Source organism: Paroedura picta, chromosome 7, assembly GCF_049243985.1.
Source record: "Paroedura picta isolate Pp20150507F chromosome 7, Ppicta_v3.0, whole genome shotgun sequence".
NCBI classification, from domain to species: domain Eukaryota; kingdom Metazoa; phylum Chordata; class Lepidosauria; order Squamata; family Gekkonidae; genus Paroedura; species Paroedura picta.
This window is the reverse complement of record NC_135375.1, coordinates 91,880,290-91,904,840: the sequence shown is the minus strand read 5'-3', so window position 1 is coordinate 91,904,840 and position 24,551 is coordinate 91,880,290. Positions and strand designations below refer to the sequence as shown.

General features: G+C 43.1%; 1 long non-coding RNA gene across 2 annotated transcripts in view; it reads left to right on the top strand.

Annotated features, from left to right (window-relative positions):
* The window catches only part of LOC143841857 (uncharacterized), a 216,319-nt gene that overhangs the window by 3,365 nt on the left and 188,403 nt on the right, over positions 1-24,551 (top strand). The window lies entirely within an intron of this gene.

Here is a 24,551-nt window from a genome sequence, read left to right as displayed (position 1 = left end):
TGTTCATAGCCTCCCTGCCTGAAACTGACCATGGCTTCATTTCCCTTCTGTGGAACCTTCAGTCTTTCTGTAGGGGGTGACAGGGAGGCAGTGTTTGTATGTTGGGCTTATGCTACTTTCGATCTATGTTGTAACGTTATCATGTTCAATTATGTTTTTTTAATTCATCAGGGAATGGAGGAGGTGAACAGAGACACAGCATTGGTTGGATCTCAAACACCATCATTTTGAGGTGGGAAACAGTGGAGGAAGCCAATGCAACTTTTGAGCTTCCACTTTAGGCTATTGTGAATTCCCTCCCAGGGGTGGGGTGGGTGGGGAGGATCACGTTTTCTTGGAATTCACAAAACATGCAGTAAACAAGGAATGCATTCGGTGCTATGCCTGAATCAGGAGATTTTAGTGCAAAAGTAATGACATTCTAAGAGCCTCTTGTGGCGCAGAGTGGTAAGGCAGCTGTCTGAAAGCCTTGCCCATGAGGCTGGGAGTTCAATCCCAGCAGCCGGCTCAAGGTTGACTCAGCCTTCCATCCTTCCGAGGTCGGTAAAATGAGTACCCAGCTTGCTGGGGGGTAAACGGTAATGACTGGGGAAGGCACTGGCAAACCACCCCGTATTGAGTCTGCCATGAAAACGCTGGAGGGCGTCACCCCAAGGGTCAGACATGACTCGGTGCTTGCACAGGGGATACCTTTACCTTTACCTTTAATGACATTCCAGAGTTTTAGGGCTGCTGCTGTGAAATTTTTAGTCACTGTGGAAAAGACCCTGGAGGTTTTGGGGTATTTCCCGGGGAAACAAGCCCTCACCCAACCAACCCCAAGAGGACTCACCATGCTGGACTCCAATCACCACTAACAGATAGAGCAGGTTAACCTTCCCAAATAACGTGAAAACTGCCCCCAGTTCCTTTAAAAACTCTTTAAAATATATATTAAAAAAAATAAATTCCCCCAACCCATGTAACCCCTTTGGAGCACTGGAGTAACCCTGGGGTTATGCGCAGCCCTGGTTGGGAAACTCTGCCATAGAGCAGTGGTCCCCAACCTTTTTATCACCGGGGATCGGTCAACGCTTGACAATTTTACTGAGGCCCGGGGGGGGGGGGTTAGTCTTATGCCGAGGGACGTCACCGCTGCCTGAGCCTCTGCTCTGCTTGCTTTCCTGCTAGTGCCCCTGACTTCCCACCGCCTGCTGGGGGGTGCTGCCAGCAGCAGCTGCCCAGTGTCACACTGAGGGGGAGCCCCAGCCATGGCAGTCACTGGAGAGCACCAAAGGTGAGCCAGTGGCAGAGTGGCAGGGCAGCCCCCGAGGCAGCAGCTGGGGAGGAGGACAAGGAGGAGCCGTGGCCCGGTACCGACTGGTCCCCGGACCGGTCCCGGTCCCCGGACTGGGGGTTGGGGACCACTGCCATAGAGTTTCCGAGGCAAATGACTAAGTAGAGGTGGTTTCCGAGGCAAAGGCTTCCTTGGTGGCCTCCAATTCAAGTACCAAACTGGCTTAGCTTCTGAGATCGGAAAAGATTCCACATCCCACTTTTTCTGCCTACATGCTTTTAAACCGCATGCCCTTCCTTCGCACTAGTGGTCTTTCTTCTCCAAGATGTCCTGCTAAGGTCTGCCATACTTGGACCTCCTCCCCGGTTTGATGTTGTTCCTTGGAAGTAGCAGTCATGACAAAGGTGGCCTTGAAACAAAGCACCTCCGCAAACTAAGTCGTGGGGAAGAGGTTTCTGGGTAAATGACAGTTGCATTGTTTTCTATCCGAGGTGACTTGAAAGTAAAGTGCTTTGACGGTAATACTGCAGATGTCTGCAGGAAACCTGGGAGGGGGGGAAGAAACCTTGAACGCCGTAGTTATATAGCTGTGCAAAAAAGTACACGAAAGGAAGAGCTAATGTTCACAACTTCTATTTAAGATAGTGGGGAAGGAAATAGAAGTTGTGATAGCATGCTATTTCAGGTAATAATAGAAAGTACTTGATGTTTACATGGTGAATAGATCAATACTAATTCTGTAGTCCAGGCACATATACAGGAGTTTTGGATTATATGAGTGATAGATGCACTCAGTACAACAGAAATTTCTACCCAGCAACATTTTATTTCTCGCTGTGTGCCGAGATGGAATTTTTTCCACCCAACTATCTGGAAGGGATTTGCATAAGAATGGCGATAGAGCCATATTCTTTAATGATGTGCTTTTCTTTGTTAAACTTAAAAAAAAATGTCTACGATGCATGATGAAGTTTGCATGAATTGCCGAGCTAATGCTTTTATATTTTCTTTTAAAGAGCTTATCTTCTGGGTGTTGTGGAAGTTGCTTTATATTGTTGTCATAAAGGTTCAGGCAGTAAAACTGACTTAGTTGTAACCTCGGTAGGTGTCTCCCCCACCCCCTTCACTTACTGGTATTTAATAGTGTTTAAGAAGCTGGCTAGAGGAAACTCTTAATAGGGAAAAGGCAGCTGGCAGCTATGTGGTCTAATTTGACATTTGGGGGGGCTTATTGTTTAGCCCCCAACATAGATCGTAATCCTGAGCTGGGGTAGTCAACCTGTGGTCCTCCAGATGTCCATGGACTACAATTCCTATGAGCCCCTGCCAGCAAACGCTGGCAGGGGCTCATAGGAATTGTAGTCCATGGACATCTGGAGGACCACAGGTTGACTACCCCTGATCCTGAGGACCCTTTCCCTTCCTTTGGCTGCTTTTGTTCTGAGCCACGACACAGGCAAAGGGATATAAAGTCCCATCCCCTGCGGCATGAACAGAGGATTTGCCTTTCCTTTCTGCCACACAGGTGTTGGACACAGGCAGATAGTACTGAGTAGTTGAGGTGGGAAGGAGCCTGTGGTGCTGTTGACTTTGGAAAAAAGGGTTTGAGGGCCTTTTGCCCATGAATGGTCTTACAGTGGGATGAGTCAGGGAGCAGAAGCAGGATCACTAGCCCTTGAACCCTAATTTGGTTTGAAATATCGTGTGAACAAAAATGGGTGACAACCGGGGCCTCAAGCGGCACATCTCGTTTCATGATTTGGTCACGCCCACTTTTTCTTATTCACGGAATAACTCTTATATTAAACTTAGATTTTGCATTTAAATCAAAGGCCTCTTGGCATGTGAGCCAATTTCATTGCGGCATGTTGTCTTGTTTCTTGAAACATGCACAATTTCACATTTTTTGCAGAAACGACATTCTTGAATTAAACAAAGTGAAGGGCTATGCTGAATTTGAAATGAATATTTTGGTTGAAGTTATTGTCAGGATGACTGTAAAATGACAGAACTGTGTCTTCTTGCTCTTTCAAGGAGAGGATCTAATTTTTAACACATGAGGGAGGAAAGTGCCTTTGAATGTTGCAAATTCTAAGGTTCTAATATGAAGCAACATTTCCTATCTGCGTTATGGGTCCTATGAGAAGTTTTCTTCTGAGGCACTTCAGAAAACTGAAGTATGGAAAAAAGGCAGAAACAGTGATGACATCTATATTTATTTCACATGTATTTTAACCCTGAGAAAAGTCTTAGATTGTTCCTGTGAGATGATATTACCACAGCATAGGGAATCTTACCCAAGCATAAGGAAGGGTAGCTGAGTGAGTTTTATGACCACAATGAGCTTGATGGCTGTATGCAGCTTCATAGCTTAGATGGTAGCCATGTTCTTATTATTCATGTTTCTTCTCTGATGTAAAGAGCTGTTCACTATCTTCTCCCTCTGTGGCATAGGAGGTGTCATCAACTTTGAGTATGCAGGGAATACCCATTTGGAAACAGCTGCCACTGTCATTGGAGGATCCTTAACTTGCAGCCCCCCAACGTTTGGGATTGGCTAAAGTGCCCTTTATTGGCCATTTTCTGATTGCGTCACATGGCAGCCGTGGGCTCTAGGATACATCCTCGACATTCTAAAAGTGGGAGTCCCAAAACTTTGATCAGAATATATGTGGCAACCATGTTGGCCACATAAAATATCAAGCGTCTTTATGTGGGAACTAGCTTCAAAGCCCATTTAGAAATAAATGAACATTGAAAGGGGACAGGGCAGGGGGGAAGGAGGGGGAGGGGGAGGGGCAATGGGGGAAGATTTGAATCCAGTTCCTCCAGATCAAAGTCTAATGCTCTATTAATGCTGTTCCAGTGGCTTTTTCTACCCAGCACAGTTATGTCTTGTGTTCCTCTTTACTAAAAAAAAATGTAATCAATAACACTTGGAGTTGCAGAAAGCATAATTTGTTGATCCCCATTTATAACTTAGTTGATGAAATAATATTATGGGTATGATAGCTTTCTCTGATGTTATGAATAAAGATTTATATTTTTAATGGGCATAATTCCTTCTTCAGAACCGAAAGCACTGGACTACATTCTGATATTTTACTTTTCTAATATACACAGAATAAGAATTGTAATATATATTAATATGGACTAATGAAAAAATATGACTACTAGGCACTCATTGTGTTCTTCAGTCCCTGCAAGGAATGTGCCACATAATAGCAGCTATTTATATACTTAGTCTTGGTCGGCAGCTGCAGATTTATTTATTTATTCTATTTATTTATTTCCCCCCTTACCTACCTACCTACTTACCTACCTACTTACCTACCTACCGCCCTCCCCTCACAGCTCAGGGTGGTTTACAGAAAACTTGGAAATTTTCCACCAGGGTTTGGTTAGGGCTGGATAGTAATCCCGAGGTGTACGATCTGGTCCCCCACCCCCCTTTTCGGTGCGCAGTATTAGGCAGCCTTAGGGATCATGTGTCATCTATTTGTACTGCCTGTCAATATTACCAATAGCACCACCCCAATGGTCCAATATATGAGTGGAAGTTTATCAGTATATAGAGTATACCGCCTTTTATGATGTTGAGGATTGTTTTTAAGATTGCTGCGGATTGTTTTAGGTTATGTTTTACATGTGACTTGCTGCGCATTGTTTTTTTTGTGAACTGCCGTGAGCCAACTTGCTGGGAGCGGTGATATACAAGTCCAGTAAACAAACAAACAAACAATACAGGTAAAACATGGTTCAATAATAACAGCAGGACAACAACAGTAGTAACAGTAGCATTTGGTGAAAATCATATTTTCAGCTGATAAACTAACATGAGAACAGAGGGGATTTCCGTACCCGTTAAATGTAGTGTCATGCCTTAGTGTCTTAGTAGACCATATATTGAACATGAGTCAACAGTGTGACTCGGTGGCTAAAAAGGCAAATGGAATTTGGGGCTGTATGAAGTGGATTATCGTGTTCAGATCATGGGAGGTGATGGTACTGCTTTACTCTGCTCTGGTTCGGCCTCACTTGGAGTACTGTGTTCAGGTTTGGACACTACAGTTGAAGAGGGATGTAGAGAAACTGGAGTGTGTTCATAAGAAGGCAACAAAGTGGTTTCTCAGTGGAACAGGCTTCCTTGGAAGGTGGTGGGTTCTCCATCTTTGGACATTTTTAAACAAAGACTGGATAGCCATCTGACAGAGAGGCTGATTCTGTGAAGGTTCAAGGGGGTGGCAGGTTACAGTGGATGAGCAACAGGGTTGTGTCCTGCATAGTGCAGGGGGTTGGACTAGATGACCCATGAGATCCCTTCCAACTCTATGATTCTATGCCAGTCGAATGTAGGCATTATATTCCAGCTGCTCTGCATGATGTTACCCACATCCAGCGTCTGGCCAGCTGACTGGTCACTACATTGTCCATTTTAAAGTGCTTCTTTGGGAATCGCATAAAGTGGATTCACTACCCTAAAAAGTGCTAGCGACTGGAGAGCAACCAGCAGGCAAGCAGCAGAAGAAAGGTATGGAGGCTCAAATGTGCTAGAGTTGTCTGTATCATCCCATCCTCACACCTGCCTCCCTCTCCTTGGTGGGGGGGGGATTTCTTTTTTTAAATGGAAACATGCCTGGAGCAACAAAGAGGCGGACATGTGTCTATCCAAATGGGTTAGGGTGTAATATCTAGGATTTTGCTTTGCAAGCAAACTACAACTGTGTTCCTCCAGGCTGTCTTCAGCCATAGAAGGGAATAGGGGTCTACCATTCACAGGGTTTACTGTTGTTATTGGTTAGTGGTATGAGCCTTCTGGCTTGGTCTGACATGGTATAGATACTAGGATTCTGGCCTTCATCTCTTTCTACCATTGTATTTGACTTCACAAACTTCGAGATGGAAAATACAACCTCTAAATCAAGTTTCCAATAACAACAATTCATGACCCTAGCCTGATCTTGACAACAGTTTCTTAGTGGAACAGGCTTCTTTGGGTGGTGGTGGGTTCTCCATCTTTGGAGATTTTTAAACAGAGGCTGGACAGAGGCTGACAGAGAGGCTGATTTTGTGAAGATTCAAGGGGGTGGCAGGTTACACTGTCAGTGATAGGGTTGTGGGTGACCTGCATGGTGCAGGGGGTTGGACCCAGGAGGTCCTTTCCAACTAGTGAAAGCCCTTGCCCAGTTTTAACAAAAAGTATATTACACTTTTTTTCTTGTGTCTTCTCTTGGGATAAGATACCTTACTGTTCTGAGGAATAAAATAGGTGTTGTCCTTATAACTCTAGTTGGTGTGGGAGTTTGTAAAACTGTTTAACAGGAGAGGGGAAGAGAATAAGCTTTATAACAGAGCAACAAATAAAGCTAGTGAAATTGTACAAGAATCCTTGCCACCCAAGGTAAATGTAACAGGAAAGATTAATCACCATACGAATACCTTTGCTAGTGAAGAATTTAAAATGCAGCTCCTGAGTGCAAGAATGCTAATAATTCTGGATCACTTCTAGGTATTAGGAAGCCAGAATCTGGGTCAAAGGTTCTGGTCCAAATTGCACAAGACCTGCTGACATCAATAGAAGACATTCACATAGAGGCTCCATTACAAATGTGCTTTATCGGCACTGGACCTAGATTGCAGAAGTTGTGTTCGGAATCACTAATGTCTGGTGACTTTATTTGACGATTTATCCCTTAGTAGAATGGCAGTGCAATACTAAACAACATCTCACCCTTCTAAACCCATTGATTTCAGCGGGCATAGGAGGATCTTAACCCTGTTTAGGATTGCACAGCCATGGACTAGAAAATCAGGTTATAGAAGAGACACTCAGTTGTCAGTGAATGTCCTGTTCAATCCACAGAATTAATCTTTACCCTGTAGCACTGCCTGGATTTATCTGATGCTATTGCATCTAGTCCTTGACGTTTGCTGCTTTTATTTCCAAAATGTTCCATAATACCAGTGTGGCCTCTTGATGTGTATTTAAAGGGGTAGGCAACTATGAGGTCAACTGTTTGGATTCATTAACTTAATTACTCACTTGGTTTGTGCCCTCGGTAAAGGCAGAAATAACTTGGCAGGAATCATAAAGTCAGCTTTGATGAGCCAAGCACTCCTTTCTATGACAGTTTTTGCTGCATTTTTGATCATTAAGCAATTCGGAGTTTAGCCCATCCATCTTGTTTATCTGCCCTCCGGGAAAATAATCCCTGCATCCCAGGCTTCTCAGCAAGTTTGAAATTCTAACATATTTTTGATACTGTCGGTATATTATCAAGTAGGCACATTTTGATGTGGGGTATCGACAGTCACCACTGTGCTGGCAAATTTTTGTAATGTATAGTTATTGGGGAAACAAATCTTTCTTCTGTCACCTGCTAGGCTGCTTAGAACATCCCACTGCTCTCTGTGATTTGCCCTCTCCAGTGGGAAAGCTAAAGGTCTCCAGTGGCTGAATGTATCATTAAATCACTGTTAAAAGTGAAACATGCAAATAATTCCAAGCAGCAATCCCAAGGCAAAGGCTTCTCTTCTGCTATCCTTCATTCTCTCTGGAGTAGTGTGTAAACATATAATTCTAACACTTTTAAAATTTAAGCCATTATATATGTATGTATTTGTTTATTGAATATTCCATAAAAATCCAACTTTGCTCATTTGCATAAAACTTCTGAACAGTGGAGGTAAAGATGTAGTTGTGGAGTGCTCGTGGCAAAATACTAGTCTTTTGTTGATTCTGCAATCAGTTGAAATTTGGGATCTGATGAGAACTTGTCAAGTTAATGTGTGAGAGATGTAAACTACAGGTCATCTCAAACTTTACTATTATCTATGTTGTATCATGTGTATACAAGTTTAAGACAGCAGCAAAGAGTAATGTGTTGTAAGGTTCACAAATTGGTTGTGGCCTGAACCTTTTTGTAGGTACAAGTCTACTTCATCAGATGCATAGATGATGAAAGTGCAGGGTTGTATTGAAATTTAGGAAGATCCTCCAGGTACTTCAAAGAACTGATCTCAGCTTCTTAATTAAGAAACTCAATGTATTTATTGACATAAAAGCTTAAAAGCCGTAGTTGCAAATCACTCCATCAGCCATCTTAAAATATACTCTTGGATCTTCCTCCAAGTCGCGTCCACAGGAGTCAGCTGTTCTCTCCTGAAAATGCGACTTTATTATTACTTGCATGATCCTCCTGTGGTTTCTTTACCACACTCTTGAAAGCAGAAGGTCCACAAATTAGCCAATCAGAAGATGTAAACAATCAGTTGCAAGTCCATGGAAGAAGATGGTTCCAGGCACATCCAAACCTTGAAAGTTGGATTTGCATGATTCCACATGTGAGATAATTACTGTTTACAGGGTTTTAACCAATCTAGGTCATGAATCAAACGTAGTGAAATTGTGCCAAGATGCAGTCTCTGTTAAACTGATCCCTGCAGTGATCATTCCTGGCATATAGGTTGGGAGGGCTATGGGCCCAGATGCAGGATGTGAGGCCAGCCTGAAGAGGCCTATCAAATCAGGTTTTGTGTATCTGTGGTGCCAGGAAATCTTCCCTCCATTTTGGATGATGGGACATTATGGTATTATCCATGTGAGAATAATTACATGTAGGTATGTTTAGACAGAACTGAGGAAAAAAACCGCTTGTTTTAAAAACAATAAGAGGTTAGTTCTGCTGAGGCTACTTTTGCTATGACATGAAGGCCTTTTAAAAAAGAATGTCTGTTTCTGCTTTTTCCCAGAGAATTTTCCTAATTTTTTTAACAACCTGGAAATTTTGAGGAGCCATGAGAAAAATTCCTATGAAATATTTCCTGTTTTCATTCATTCATTCATTCATTCATTCATTCATTCATTCATTCATTCATTCATTCATTCATTCATTCATTCATTGGATTTATTGGCCACTGCTCTTGGAAACCGGCTTGCGGCAGCTTACATAAAAACTATCCATACAACAAAAATCCAATAACGAACTTCAAATTAAAATCCCATTAAAACCCCAATTACTATTAATATAACAAGAGCTCCGCAGATGGCAGAATAACCATAGCCCTCCTGAATACAGGATGGCCATCTATGAAGGTAGCATGGGGAGGAACTAAGATGTTCAGCACCAGATGTTCAGGCACCAAAGCCAAGGGGGACTCGTATCACCCGCTCTAGCACTGGCCCCGACAATAGAGCTGGCGGAAGAGCTCTGTTTTGCAGTCCCTACAGAAGGCGGAAAGCTCTCCAAGGGCCCACAGGTCCCCCGGGAGCTTATTCCACCAGGTAGGGGCCAGGCCCTGAAAAGGCCCTGGTCTTATCACAATGCTTTACAAACAAAACTTTGCTCACTCAAAATATGAAGTATGAAAATTTTAATGTAAGGCGATTTACAAATACAACACATGTACAGGATATGTTCAGCACTTAAGTGACTAATCTTACCACAATTAATATGCTATAATATGCTTTGTTATGAAGTTTAACTCAATATATGCTCAGGTATGCTAGTCCTAATGTGACTCTTTGAGGGTGTTCGGTCCAAATAACACACTTTATTTTGTTTACTGTAGAAGCTTAAACGTTGAATCCTCCCCACACCCAGCCTTTCTGGTCAGCTGGCAAAGATACATGTATTAAAAAGCAGCAGTGTGAAGCTCTCTCTCAAGCATTGGGTATATTCACAACTCTTTTTTTGTAGAAAATGAAGGTATTTATCATTCTAAACCCATAAATATACCAAATAGTACAATTTTGTATGCTGTAGTTCAGTGGTCCCCAACTTTTTATCACTGGGGACCGGTCAATGCTTGACAATTTTACGGAGGTCCAGGAGATAGTCTTTTGCCGAGGGACGTCGCCGCTGCCATCTGAGCCCCTGCTCTGCTAACTTCCCTGCTGGCACCCCTGACTTCCCGCCGCCCACTGGGGGGCGCTGCCAGCAGCAGCTGCATAGTGCCACACCAAGGGGGAGCCCCAGCCATGGTGGCCGCTGGAGAGCACCAAAGGTAAACTGCCATGAGTCCTGTTAGGAATTCTGGGAGACAGTTCTTTGTCAGACTGAAGGTTTGCTAATAGCCAGCTTGGTGTAGTGGTGAAGTGCGGTGGCTTCTAATCCGTTGAGCTGGGTTCGATTCCCCACTCCTCCACATGCAGCCAGCTGGGTGACCTTGAGCAAGTCACAGTCCTGATAGAGCTGTTCTGATCAAGCAGTAATATCAGGGTTCTCTTCGCCACACCTCCCTCGCAGGGTGTCTGTTGTGGGGAGAGGAAAGGGAAGGCGAATGTAAGCCACTTGGAGACTCTGGTAGAGAAAAGCAGCATATAAAAACCCACTCTTCTTCCAGCTCAAGTTGATTATCGAATGCTTTGCCAAAGGAAGCCAGTGACAGAAGATGTTCTTCTAATGGCTAACGTCTCTTTTCCTACTTTTGGAATTTGCCACCTCTGAGCTGGGGGGGGGGGAGAAGGGAGAGAAAGAGTTTGGAATCAGTTTTCAAATACAACCAGTCCCATTGCATAAAACAAATGGCGGCCTCCAAAATTTAAAGAGGGATTACTGAACTGGGGGGAGGGGTTCTTGGAGTGTTTCCTGCAGGTGGACTTTTGAACAGGGAGGCCAGCATCTTCTTGAAGTTACTGTTGTTCTTGCCCCTCTCGTTTGCTTAAAAAACAAAGTCCACGAGAAAAGGGTCCTCCTCAAGGATCTGATGGGTGAAGGGACATGAGTATCCCATGGGGTAGGCAACTTCTGTGGTGCTCCTCAGCAGGCCCTAAGCAGAACCCTGATTAATCGAAACAGGTCTGGCAAGTGTTGAATGAAGCAGGCAAGTGGGATTTACACAAAGGAGGGAGGAAGGAAATGGAATTCTGTGTCTCCAAAAGAACATGACAGAGCTGAGGAAAGTGTCGGAGAGGGTAGCTGAGAAGATTAGGAGGTTGGAACACCTTCCCTATGAAGGGAGGCTGAAGAGTTTGGGCCTTTTCAGGTTAGAAAAGAGACAAGGGAGGACATGATAGAGATTTATAAATTCTGCTAAGGGCAAAGAGAGCTGACAAAGACTACAAATGTATTGTAGTTAAGAGAAGAACAGAGAAAAACTGGTTTTTTTTGTACCCCGCTTATCACTACCTGAAGGAGTCTCATGGCAGCTTACAAATATCTTTACCTTACTCTCCCCACAACAGCCATTGTGTGAAGGAGGTGGGGCTGAAAGAGCTCAGAGAGAACTGTTCTATGAGAACAGCTCTAAGAGAACTGTGACTAGTCATAGAATCATAAAGTTGAAAGGGATGTCCAGGGTTGTCTAGTCCAACCCTCTGCAGAATGCAGGAAACTCACAACTACATGTGGGGGAGTGGGGAATCAAACTGAGTTCTCCAGATCAGAGGCTGCCACTCTTAACCACTACGTCTCTTTAGCTCTCATTTGCTGTTATCCAATCAAAATCAATATCTGCACTTTCCCTCTTTATATGAACTCTGATTCTTTCCCCACTGATAGAGTCCCTCCTGAACATTACTTAAATTTGCTTAAGGAATTTGAGCAGGAGCATACTGCGTTATCATCTGGCATATTGTGGTGTACAATTTTTTTTTTTGTCATTTAAGATTAAAACCCATATGGAACTTAATTTTAATTTTTTTTTTTTTAAAATTGAACGGTTGAATCCAATTCTCACCTGGGATGTCACATTAATTCTATTTAGGACTTTGGGGGAAAGGCCAGGGAGGCGATGCTGCTTTGCATTCACTCTCTGCAGTATAATGATCCGAAGCATAAGCCATGTTATCTCTACGAGGGGAAAAATGGCTTTGCTACAGCACTCATCTGTGCTGAGCCCTGCAGCAATGCTTGGCTTTTGTATTTTACTTGTATCGCTTTGCTATCAACGCCGCCGTGATTAATATTCACGAGGAAAAAAATAGTTTCTCCCATAGCCATTTCCCCCCTTCTGCATTTATTTGGTGACAACTGTGCTTCATGCATACACGATACGATCCGGCTAGAGCTTTCTCTGGCTCTGTGAACGTACTGCGAATACATCAAGGCTTTTGCGCAGCGATGGCGAGGGGTATCTGAGCACTTTCTTCCTTTGACGTTGCATTTCTGGTACTGAGAGTCCAAGCGTGCACACACCATTAACCTTCATTCTTTCCTTGTTGATGGTAATTGCTGAATCAGGAACGGCACACAGAGGACCACAGATGTAGAGGCTCCGGCTGGAGATGCACCATTTAGCGCAGAGTAAAGCAGACATGATAGAACCAAGGGGTACCATTTTAGATCTCCGCAGAGGGGCAGAGAGAGATCATGATGGGATGTAGCAAGAGTCACGGCAGAGTTTTAAAAACCTACTGAAGACTGAGGCTGCAATTCCACTAATACTTGGCAGTAATCACCACGGAACTCCATGGGCCTGACTTCCGTGTACATATGCGTAAGGTCAGACTGTGCCTCAACTTCCCCTCCTGAAGAGGCAGTGTAACACTAGTGGATTTGCTGACTGATGGAAGCGTGTGGGTCTGAAGCAGCAGAACAAAGTTGGGAGTCTAGTAGGGCACCTTTAAGACCAACAAAGTTTTATTCAAGGTATATGAGCTTTCATGGGCACACACACTTCCTCAGATACAATGTCACGGAATGGAAGTAATCAGTTCACACTTGTGCACAAAGTGTAAGAGTCAACTGAATAAAACGTTGTTGGTCTCAAAGGTGCCATTGGACTCCACATCGGTTCTAATCTATACACCATTGGTCCTGGAACTGCTGCCGCTGGGGTGTGCATTTTAAAACTTCTTGCAGTCCCTTTGTTCTTTTTGGTTTCTTTTATGTTTAAAGAGGCATCTGTTTCACTTAATATTTCTGGTAAGGGCTTGGAGGAGGAGCGTGGTCTCATGACTTAAGTGCCACTTAAGTGCCACTCTGCACTTGACACCCACCCAGGGTGGCTGTCCGTCCCCAAGTGCCCTCCCCCTTCAACCGGCTTGCCTATTTGTACAGCGGCCAGCCAACTGCCTTCTGATCCCGACCGCTGACCACCCTCTCCTCCTTCCACTGCCCTCTGAGGCTTGGAGGCTGCAGATCCGTACTGCGTGAGAGCTGCCCCTATCGGTGAGCTCCCTGGGCGGGCGCCTTGCCACTAGACGACTGATCCACCCAGCTTCGGCCTTAGCCAGGGACACACAGCCTTTCCGGGTCCTGGGGGAGGGGGAGGCCATCTGCGGAATTCTTCCACCCCTCCCCCAGTCTAGTGCCTGTTGTATTCCTGAATACAGGAGCAGAAGTATAATTTTAGTAATTGTGGGTTTTTTAATTGTTTTAGTTGTACTTTGTGGGGTTTTCATGATCAGATTGTAACCCGCTGCGAGACAGTCTCAAGAGCGGCGGGATATAAATCGAATAAATAATAATAAGCAATAGCCTTGTGTCTCTGAACCAGAGGGAACACCTGGAGATTGCTCTATCTGGGGCAGCGAGTTCCATAAGTTAATCAGTCGCCGATATGTTACCTGAGTGGAATGTGTGTGATGGCACACGCTGTAATCAAAGAATCTTCTGACCAAGGAGAGGAGGAATGTGACTATCTGCACTTGTTTGCTAAGCACAATTAACCGAAGTGGAGGAAATGACTCCCTTTCACATTGGTGCAGTATTCCCTTATGTATTGATTTATGTTTGGTATCTATGCAGAAAACATGGGTCAATGTTACACCAGGGAGACAGGCGCTGACCTATGATGCACGTTTGCCCTCAGTCAGAATGATCAGGCATAAGTGATATGACTTTTGAAGGCGCTGCAAATGCAGCACATCTTGCAGACTTTAACAGTCGCAGCACTTTTGGAATCCAGGCCATTTATTCAGGTAGGTAAACTATGATTTAGGAATTGGTCGTAATGCACCTTTGTTTAAAAGGGGGGGAGGGAAGGAAATGGATGCTCTGCTTTTGCTGAGTTCAGAACAATACGCCTGCTTGGATAAGAATAGCTTTGCTGGATCAGACTGAAGTGCACTTCAGCGCACACCCTCCCGTTGCTCTCTCTGGCCACTGCAAACCAGATTCTGGGTGAGGAACTCATGAGAGAAACTCCTAAGCCAAGCAGTGAAAAACGGCATGTGTAGCACATTTCAAGAGTTTGGTGGCCTTTATATATTTATCACAATAACTTTAACAACAATTCTGAAAAGTTGGCTAGTTCGGTTAAGGGGCTGCTGTAGAGAGGGAACAGTGGCTTGTTTAGGGCTTCCAGAGTGAGTTTGTGGCTAATTTTACTCATGCATGGTTCCTTTGGTGATTTTTGCCACTCATTTTCCAAGCTTCTATCTGTTACTTTTCCATTCTGTTCTGTAGACTTGCCCAGCAGGGGTAGTCAACCTCTGGTCCTCCAGATGGCCATGGACTACAATTCCCATGAGCCCCTGCCAGCAAACGCCAGCAGGGGCTCATGGGAATTGTAGTCCATGGAGGTCTGAGCTTGAGGCCCAAGGCAGGATTGGGGTTTACAATGTAATTGACCAATGTGTGATTAGATCCCATCTGTCAGATCCAGTCAGTTTAAGCTGAAACTGACCAATAGCGTGCACTGGTGGGAAGTTCCATTATTTGTCTGTCTATTTAAATTGGGGTTTTCTGAAGGGGGGGTTGGTACAGTTCTCAGTACTTCTTGGACTATGCTGGAGTCATAATAAAGAACTCAGATCACTACTGGTGTCCGTGTCCACCTTTGAACCCACAGATGTAACACAACCCAAGATCACAGTTGTCCTGGCACCAAGATGATCTTAATGCAGCCTTTCTCAACTTTTTTTGCCATTGAGAAACCCCTGAAACATTCTTCAGGCTTCAAGAAACCTCAGAAGTGAAGAAGAAGAAGACGAGTTGGTTCTTATATGCCGCTTTTCTCTAACCGAAGAAGTCTCATAGCGGCTTCCAATCAGCCACAAGCTATTTCTGGCATTGCCATGAAAGCAGGGAACTGGCCGCTTTCATTAACGTAGGGGTGGCATTCTTGTGTGGTTACCATGCCTAGCAAAGGGGGTGGCCTTAACTGGGAGCCAGCACAGCTGCTGGAGAAGATTGTGAATTGATTCCCTCTCACTACGCAAAATATTCATGATGGTGTGTGAAGCATGCTTGGTGACAATTTTAATGGCAACCTCCTTGAGTTTTCTACATGAAGTGTCTCCCAGCTGGTGGTTGTAATCAAAGTTGGTCTTTGGGTCCTATCAAGGTATGTTTTTGCTGGTACTCTGTGCGGAACTATCCGGGAAACCAGGGGTCACTGCTGATGTAAGGGGGGGGGCGATCTAAAAAGGGGAGGCACCAGCCTCAACATAGGTTGCATGGAATTGTGAGGGGCTGAGCCACAAAGAATTGGGGCAAGAGAGGCTGGCAGAACACTATTGTGTGGCACCACCAATGATGGGATGTGGAAATTAGGTTATGGACAAATGCTAGGTTAAGAAGTATATGAAAGCTATATGGGAGAAAGATGGTCGAGTCACGAGGAAAGCTAAGCTGAGTGGAGCTCCTTCATTGTTGCACATGGAATTGTCAGCAAGAGTGCTGTATACCTAATTTGTCCATGAAGCTTTCCCTTGGAGACATATCTTGCACATGTCCTTTAGACAGGGGTGACAGATGGTCCAGGCTCTGTTCCCAGCATTTCCAGTTAAAAGGATCAGGATGCAACAAACATGAAAGACCCTGGAGAGCTGCTGCCAGTCACAATGAACAATATTGACCTCAGTAGACCAGAGGTCTGATTCTGACATGGCGGCATGTGTTCACTTTGATTTGTTAGTATTTGTGGGGGGTTTCTCTTTCCTGTTGGGACTCTTCTGTGCTTTTGAGGGTGAGCAGGCAAATAAATAGTTTGAGGTATCATAATCACTTTGTGATTGTCTTGCACATGGAAGGCTCAGGTGAGTGGTTGTTCCCTGGATTATGAGATTCTATGTGCAAAGATATTAGCACGAGGGTTCATTTGAAAAAAAAAGTTATCTGATTGAATCCTGAGGTGACGCATTGCCACAAGCATTATTCCAGGAAACAGTTCTATTCTGAACAATTGAATAGGCATGAGAACTTCTTGGTTTATTTAATAGCGGTACTTAAAAGGGTATAAAGGGACATAGCTGGAGTTTTCGTGTTTTTGGATTCTGTAGTGTTTTATCTTTTTAGTGTTTTATCCTTAATGTAATTTTTAAAAAATCGTTCTAGCTCACCCTGAACCTTCTGAGGCTAGAATGGAACAGAAATCTTCATTAATCTGTTAATTAAATACTGTATATAGTCTATTCTCGAATCAGGTTTTGCTCTTTGTCACACAAAGCTTGCAGGTAGTCCAAGAAGATGATACAGACAGATGTAAAGCAATAAACTTGGGATCAATAATGAATCAATAAAGAAGAGCTCCTTTAGGATTGGGGGGAAATTGCTAGAATAAAAATGGTGAAAACTTGAGTTGGAAAAATTCTGTCAAGGCCAGTCTTTATGACAATAGCATGCAGAAAATAATACATCATGAAGGAAATGTTTGTTCAAGTTAGCAGGAAACCTCATCAAGAATCTTTAAAAATGAAATAATAGTTTTGGATAGAAAATGATTATTGCCTAGAGCGAATGCATTGTGTGACAACTGGGAAGAGTTCAGATTTCTGGAATCTAATCAAAATAGGTCTTGGTCTTCTATAAAATATGTCTGCAGATCTCAGGCTGTAGAATTTTTGTGGGCTTATTTATATGAATAAGAAAGATTGGCTAATTGGAATTTAAATGGGTTGAGTACAGTGTTTAAGACTGGGAACTGAATAATCCCTGGTTCAGTTCTTGCCATGGACTGGGACTCATGGTGCACTTAGGAAGCAATATTCTCCTAGCCTCACAACACCTGAACACCTCTTGTGGCGCAGGGTGGTAAGGCAGCTGACATACTGTTTGAAGCTCTGACCATGAGGCTGGGAGTTCGATCCCAGCAGCTGGCTCAAGATTGACTTTACCTTCCATCCTTCTGAGGTCGGTAAAATGAGTACCAGGCTTGCTGGGGGGTAAAACGGTAATGACTGGGGAAGGGAATGGCAAACCACCCTGTATTGAGTCTGCCAAGAAAATGCTGGAGGGCGTCACTTCAAAGGTCAGACATGACTCAGTGCTTGCACGGGGGATACCTTTACCTTTATTCTCCTAGCCTCAGCAACACCTGAATTATGAGGATCATATACAATATTTTAAATAGTTCCACTTACATATTCCAAAGTGTTTCCCTTACTTGAATCACATCACTTTATTATACTTATTATCTGCTTTGTTCTTGCCAAATTCAAAATAACTTGCGTGGGGTTTTTAGCAGTTTTCCAGCTAAACACTGTTCAGATTCTTTTAGGGTTTCTAAGTCCCTCCAAACCTCTTTTGTCGGAGTCTAGCCATCAGGAATTCGGGTGATGATTAACTCCTCCCTTTCTATGGAGGTGCAGGTCTCAAGAGTAGCTCGGCAGATGTTTTTCCATTTACTTTAAGCACCCTATCTGGCCCCAGAACACCTAGCCACAGTGATCCATGTGACAATTACCTCCAGGCTAGATTACTATAACTTGCTGTAGGCATGTCTGCCTGCTCCAGAAATTACAGCTCATACAAAATGTGGCTGCCTGGGTCTTTGCTAGGGCTCCTTGGAGAGCCCATATTAAACTAGATTCCCAGCAGCTGAATTGGTTGTTCTTTGAGTTCTTTGAGTTCTGGATCAGGTTCAAGGTATTGGTTCTTACCGAAAAGGCCTTACGTTGTCTAGGCCCTGTGTATCTGAGGGACTGCCTCTCCAAATACATCCCTAAAAGAGCATTCTGCTCTATCAATCCCAACACCTTGGTGGTATCTGGCCGCAAAGTGGTGTGTTTGGCTTCAACCAGAGCCAGGGTTGAGAAGGCCCTAGCTCCAGCCTGGTAGAATGAACTTCTAACAGAGATCTGGGCCCTATCAGAGCTACCAAAATTCCAAAGGGCCTGCAGAATGGTGCTTTTCTGCCAGGCATGCAGACAAGTCCATTAGAAGCACATAACATCTGAGCTGGCCTCCCTCCTCACCTCCCCACCTTTCCATCAATAGACCTTAAATCGGGAATATGAATTCTGGAGACATGACCTATTTAATCCCCTACTGGATTTTTAATCGTATCTAATATTTAAACTGGAAATTAATTTTTAAATTAATTATTTTAACCATATTTGTGACTGTTCTTATGTATTGGAAACTGCCCTGAGGTGGTGACTAGAAAGGGGCAGTCCACAAATAAAATAATAAATAAAGTGAAATGGACATCCCATCAGGACTTTAACAGACAAGCTGGCATTGACAATTACATTCAGAATCAGAAAAATTGCCACAGACCAGATCTTATGATCATGAGAGAGTAGCAGGTGAAATAAACCAACTAAATAAAAGCTGTTAGATTATCTAAGCACATTAAAAATTTCCTGACACTTTTCAAATGCATTCCAAAAGCCTATAAACAACTGTTTTCTCTTTAAAATTAGCATCTAGGTTTGCTTAAGACCATTTGGGGCATAAGTTATTACCTCCAAAATGCAATATGGGCACATAAATAATGCCCAACCAGGGCAATGAAATACAAAATCCCAAATCTTTTAGACTGAAGGTTAAAATTATTGGGTTAGGGTAGATTTAAGCTGCTCATAGATTTAGGTTTCTCACATGTAACGACAGATAAATCACTTCCATTTGAATCCAGGATTATAAATGCTGTGTGCCGATTAAGTTCAAATACCATATTCACTCAAATACTTCATGGGACCCAGGAGAAACATGGAAATCAACCATGTCCAAGATCTTGTTCTACAGGTCAGGGATCCTCTGAGCTCATTGTCTCCTGAGCAGAGAGAGACTTTAGAGGAGAATGCTGATGAGGAGAACTCAGCCCTGGCTGAGAGCAGTTTAACACAGACAGGAGAATGGGGGGAAATTGGCAAGGACAAGTGGGTAGTTAGACTCCCATTTAGTCCAAAGAAAGGGGAAAGAGGATAAAGATTTTTAGTAACTGTGAATAGCTTCTGAAACTCTCATTAGCCTAAAGTCTATGTATGTACTGATTTTACCTCAGAATTATCTATGCTGAGTTACTTCAGAAATTTTATCCCTGATTTTACCTGACCTTTCCCCTCTATGTTGAATAAAGTATTTTGTTACTTTGGAATATAAAAACGTATAAAAACTTATTGAGTTCCATTTAAATCATGTGAGTTAAAATGGGTTCCCATTCCTTCCCTCAGGTTCCAGGGCAGAGCAAAGGACCAAAATATTATCCGATGGGTGGGATAAGCAGAATTCTTCCAGAAAGAATAAAACAGATAACTTGGGCAACTCAGTTACAGAAGGGACAGAAAGACAGGGAAAATCTTGTCTTTGAAGGAGGGAAATGGATGGGGCCATCATACAGAGTTATACTTTCTGGAATATATTGAACTCTATAGACTTAAAAGAGTGTAACTCTACTTAAGATTGCAGTGCTGGTGTCTCTGGTGGCCAGCTCCAGATAAATCCAAGATAGTTTATCAATTTTGGGATAATCTACCTGCCTTGTGGAAAGAAATTTTCTTCTACAAATCCATAACTGGAGACAGTTAAGGGCCCTGAAGCCTAAATATCAATAAATGCATTTTTAGCTAGGCAAACATATTCAGATTCTTTTCTTTGTGTGAAGAACTTGGGATTTCTGTCTGTGGATTTTTAGACTGTAACTTCAGAATTACTCGGCACCCATATAAAGACAATTCAAACATCTACTGTACAGAAATCATACTTGCATTCATTGTAACTTGTGAACAGGCTTGTGTTTCTCTGCATACCAGTGAAGAATGTGAAGTCAGCAAGAAAGCATGCACATATTTTTTCTATTTACACACAGAAATTCAGCAGCATGGAGAAGCCATTGTGGATAAATATGAGAGCTTAGGCTAGCCTCTATTTGCATATAATTAGTGCCGGGAACTCAAGGGCTTTGGACCATAAGGGGAAAAAAAATCTCACTCAACAGAAAATCTACCTTGACCTGAACTTTGCAAAGGGGCATTTGATGGGATTGTCACGTCTTGGGGAAGGTGTCCTTTTCTCTGCATCATTTATACTGAGTATGTATTATTCTGGGTTAATGTGAGAGTAAGCCTTTGATCTCACTTCATTGCACCAAAGCGAAAGAGATGTAAGAAGTGAATTGCTTCCTCTTTTATCCTGCCCTAGTCAATAACGTGTCAGCCTCCAGTTCCCCTCATTTGTAGGTTCTGGAATGGCTTTCAGCTCCTTTTCTGGTCATTTCAGTTTGGCTCTGTTTTCAAGCCTTCAAGAAATGTATTTGAAATGGAAAAAAATGGAGGAGGAAGAAAAAGAGAGAGAGAGAGAGAGAGAGAGAGAGAAAATCCCATAATACAAACATGTGCTGCTCAGCATTTTGACGTTATCTTATTTATAGATGCTGCAGTTACAGCTTTTTAAGGTCCCAACAATTATCATTTCTTTGGTGCTTCAGCAGATGGTGTAGCCCTATGAGTTTTATATGAGATCTTTTTTTGGGGGGGGGGGATTTGCTGTAGACTCCAACATGAGACAAAGCCATCTCTAGCATTGTCTCTTAACAGAACGACAGAACTGCTGGGTATTGTTAGCCCGAACCCCCTAGGGAAATCAAAATGGTTATGTTTCGGGTGGGATGGGGGATAAATCTCTCTCTCTCTCTCTCTCTTTTTTGCGCTACATAGAGAACTAATGTGATTAATTCTGTGATGGAATACACAGAGAAGTAAGAGAGACCCATTCATTATACCCAGTGTTCTTGTAGATTTCGGTATGATCTAAACTCTGGTGGAATACTAACCCGCTGATTGCTATTCAGCTGCTTAAGCTGCTCAGCAACTGATTGTACTTAGTCATTCTTCTGAGACATTCTTCATTGTAGTCTACTCACCCTCTTCTGAAACTCCTTCAGCGTCACACCTTCTGTGGACTCATGGCCCAGTAGATTTTCTCCCCAGTAGATTTTCCAGAGCCAGAGTAAGAGCATGGACCCCGCCAAGAGTTACATATTTTTAAACACCATTGTGTTGACTGGGAAAGTCTGGAGCCAGCTTTGATATCCTATATCACCCCAAAGTCTGTATTTTCTTCCTTCCTATTCCTTTGGGTGGTTTTGTTCTCTGTCTCTCCTCTTTTCCAGGCCCTAGAATCTTTCCTAAGATTCCCCTGCCTGCTGGCTTTACAGCAATACATCACGCTTGTGCAGGATTCGTAGCTCGACTTGTACCCCTTCTGCCTCTTTAGTAATGTTGCAATTGTAGTAATTCCTATTATGCTTGGTTTACTGAGTGAAGCACTGATACAAATGGTTTCTTGCAGTTAGGAATGTGCCAAAATATTACAGGGAAAGAATCCTCATGAAAGGGTGGTGGTGATTCTTTACTGTGGCTTTTCTAGTTGAAGTTTGTTTTGAATTCTGCTGACAGTTTTGCAGAGAGGAATGAGAGGAGTGGAAGAAAGAGAAATCAGGTCTCTTCTGGCAGATGCCAGAAGGGGTTAGTGCCAACCGCCATTTCTCTTTCTTGTTATGGAAAGAGGAAATAGCTTCATGGAGAATGGGGAGGAGGGAGAGAGACATGAGGCAATTGGTTCCCAAGTTAACTATGAGATTGCTGCGAGCCAAGAATTTCTCCTTTTCTGCACTGAAGTCCATGGATGATAAAGCTAAAGTTCTACATCATAAATTCCCATTTGGACACTCGGTTTTGAGAACCTGTATCCTGCCTCCTTATCATTTTGAAGGGGAGCCACAATCGGTAATGAAATCTCCTTGCTTTTTCACACTCTGGAATTAGCTTTGATTCTTCGCCTGAAACATATGTTGAGAAGGCAACTTGCACAGAGCAAACGCCGACCCGATCAAAGGAATAAATACCCCCACAGCCATTTTCCAAAGCTGCCTACAGTTTCCCATTTCCCTCCCCCCTCCCAAATCTGAACCTTTTCATAGGAAACAGTACAAGAATGTTTTGTGGGGTGGATTTCCCCAACAAATCCCCCACATACCCAGTTAAAGAATAAAATGACAAACGGGTAAATTCCATTATAGCTATAAATTATTTTTTTATTCTGTTAGATTTTTAGCCTGACTGCTTTACTGAGAAAAGGCTCTATCCCTTCTTGGAAGTAGATCTGGGCCATGATGGGCAACCTGGAGTAAATACAGCTATTAATCTTATCCTCAGTTATAACAGTGAATTCTTCTAATTTTTCCATTTGAACTCATGGAAGCCATTTAGTCACTCAGACTTCCTGGTCAGTATCCTTGCAGCGCTGTGTAAGGGCAACTCAACACAAACAGCCGGTTGTAGTGCAAAACTCTTCTTAGGACGACACTGCTTCAGATTACATGTGGACATATTGAGTAAATGGACCTTCCCAAGCCAACTGAGGGGGGGGGGAATATAGCATTCTGCCTGATTATTTTTTGTTGGGGGGAGAAGGAAGGTGCTGCTGGCTTGACAAGAATACTGATTGGCTGGTGCTTGTGACAATCACAAAGCCATCTTTCCTTTCCGTCAAGCTATAGAGAAGGGTTAACTGTGTAAACATGCCAATAAGGGCTAAAAACGTGTTTAAGAAGTGAAAGATTATGGCATGTGGAGGTGAAAATCCATACTGAAGGCAGACATGGGAAATGACTGCTCTCTTTTTTTTTTTTTGCCGTCAAATCAAAGCTGATTTATGACGACCCTGTAGGGCAGGGGTAGACAACCTGTGGTCCTCAAGATGTCCATGAACTACAATTCCCATGAGCCCCCTGCCAGTGTTTGCTGGCAGGGGGCTCATGGGAATTGTAGTCCATGGATATCTGGAGGACCACAGGTTGCCTACCCCTGCTGTAGGGTTTTCAAGGCAAGAGACGGTCTGAGATGGCTTGCCATTGCCTGCCTCTACATAATGACCCTGGTATTCCCTGGTCTCCCATCTCAATACTAGCCAGACTCTGTTTAGCTTCCAAGATTTGGCAAGATCAAGGCATATTCCTGTATGCTGTCCAGATATCAGGGAGAAGTGGCCTAGCTTATGAAATTCCAGCATAATTCTACCAGGTTTGTAAGTGGGGCATGCTCTCCATTTTGCAGTTACTCCATGTATTTTGTTCAAGATAAATAACAATGGTGAATAGTGGCTCTAGCTACATACTGTAAGAACCTGCTTATGCTACCCCAGAATTTTGCTCGATGAATAGCGATTTGATGTTACAAATTTGAGAGATCAGTGTACTGGAAAAGGCCCTGCATTTTTTTTGTCAGTCATAGTGACAATTAAAATGACACCAAGGCTGGGCTCCTCCATCACAGTGTCCTTTAACACTGTCAGCACCTGTTTTACCAAAATTATCCTGTCTAATGCATGAATAGGCTAATTCATTTTTCACGTTGACCTAGGTTCCAAGATCTGTCTGACAGCAAATAGGTCCTTGTCCCTCCGCTGCCGATGTTTTGCAAGCAAAGACAGAGTATGTCAAAAAACCCCGCAACCTGTACATCTTACATAATGCTGAAGGTTAATTTCATGTTTGTTGGATACACCAGTGGAGAAAGTTTGTTGCGCTCCTTGCTTCTTAGTACTGTACTACAACAGATAATGTGGTTTGAAATCTATCACCCTCTGTGTATGCAGAGGACAAAAGAAATGGAAGGGAAAGAAGACAGAATGAGGTACTGAAACGGAATGTCATTTTCAGGTGCTCTATGATTTTTGGTTTCTTGCATTCAGATTGGGGAAAAGAGCTTGTATACCGAGATGTATTTTCATACAGAAAGGACCATTTCCCCTCTGCTCCCCATCTGGAATATATTGTGATCTTTATCAGGAATAGGTCACTCGAGAAAATGAACAGAGGTAGTGACAAATACACAAAAGCTTCCAGAGAGAGCCGACAATCCTGTTCGCTTGGCATTCTTGGAAAAAGTTGCAGTTGTTTTGATTCCTGAGCTACTCTGTTTAATGGAAAGGGAAGACTATGTCTTTTTTCTATACATGCCATCAAGAAAAAGAGTGGGACCATCTTGAATTTGCATACAAATTGCAGTTATGTACTGTAATGTAGGATTATTTACACATAACCATTTTTAAAGGGCGATCTTCCTTAACATAAACTTTCTTCAGATAGCTGAATCAAGCTACAATTTGCTGTTCTTATCCCATACACCCATGAATGTTGACTAAAATTTGGGGGGGGGGCA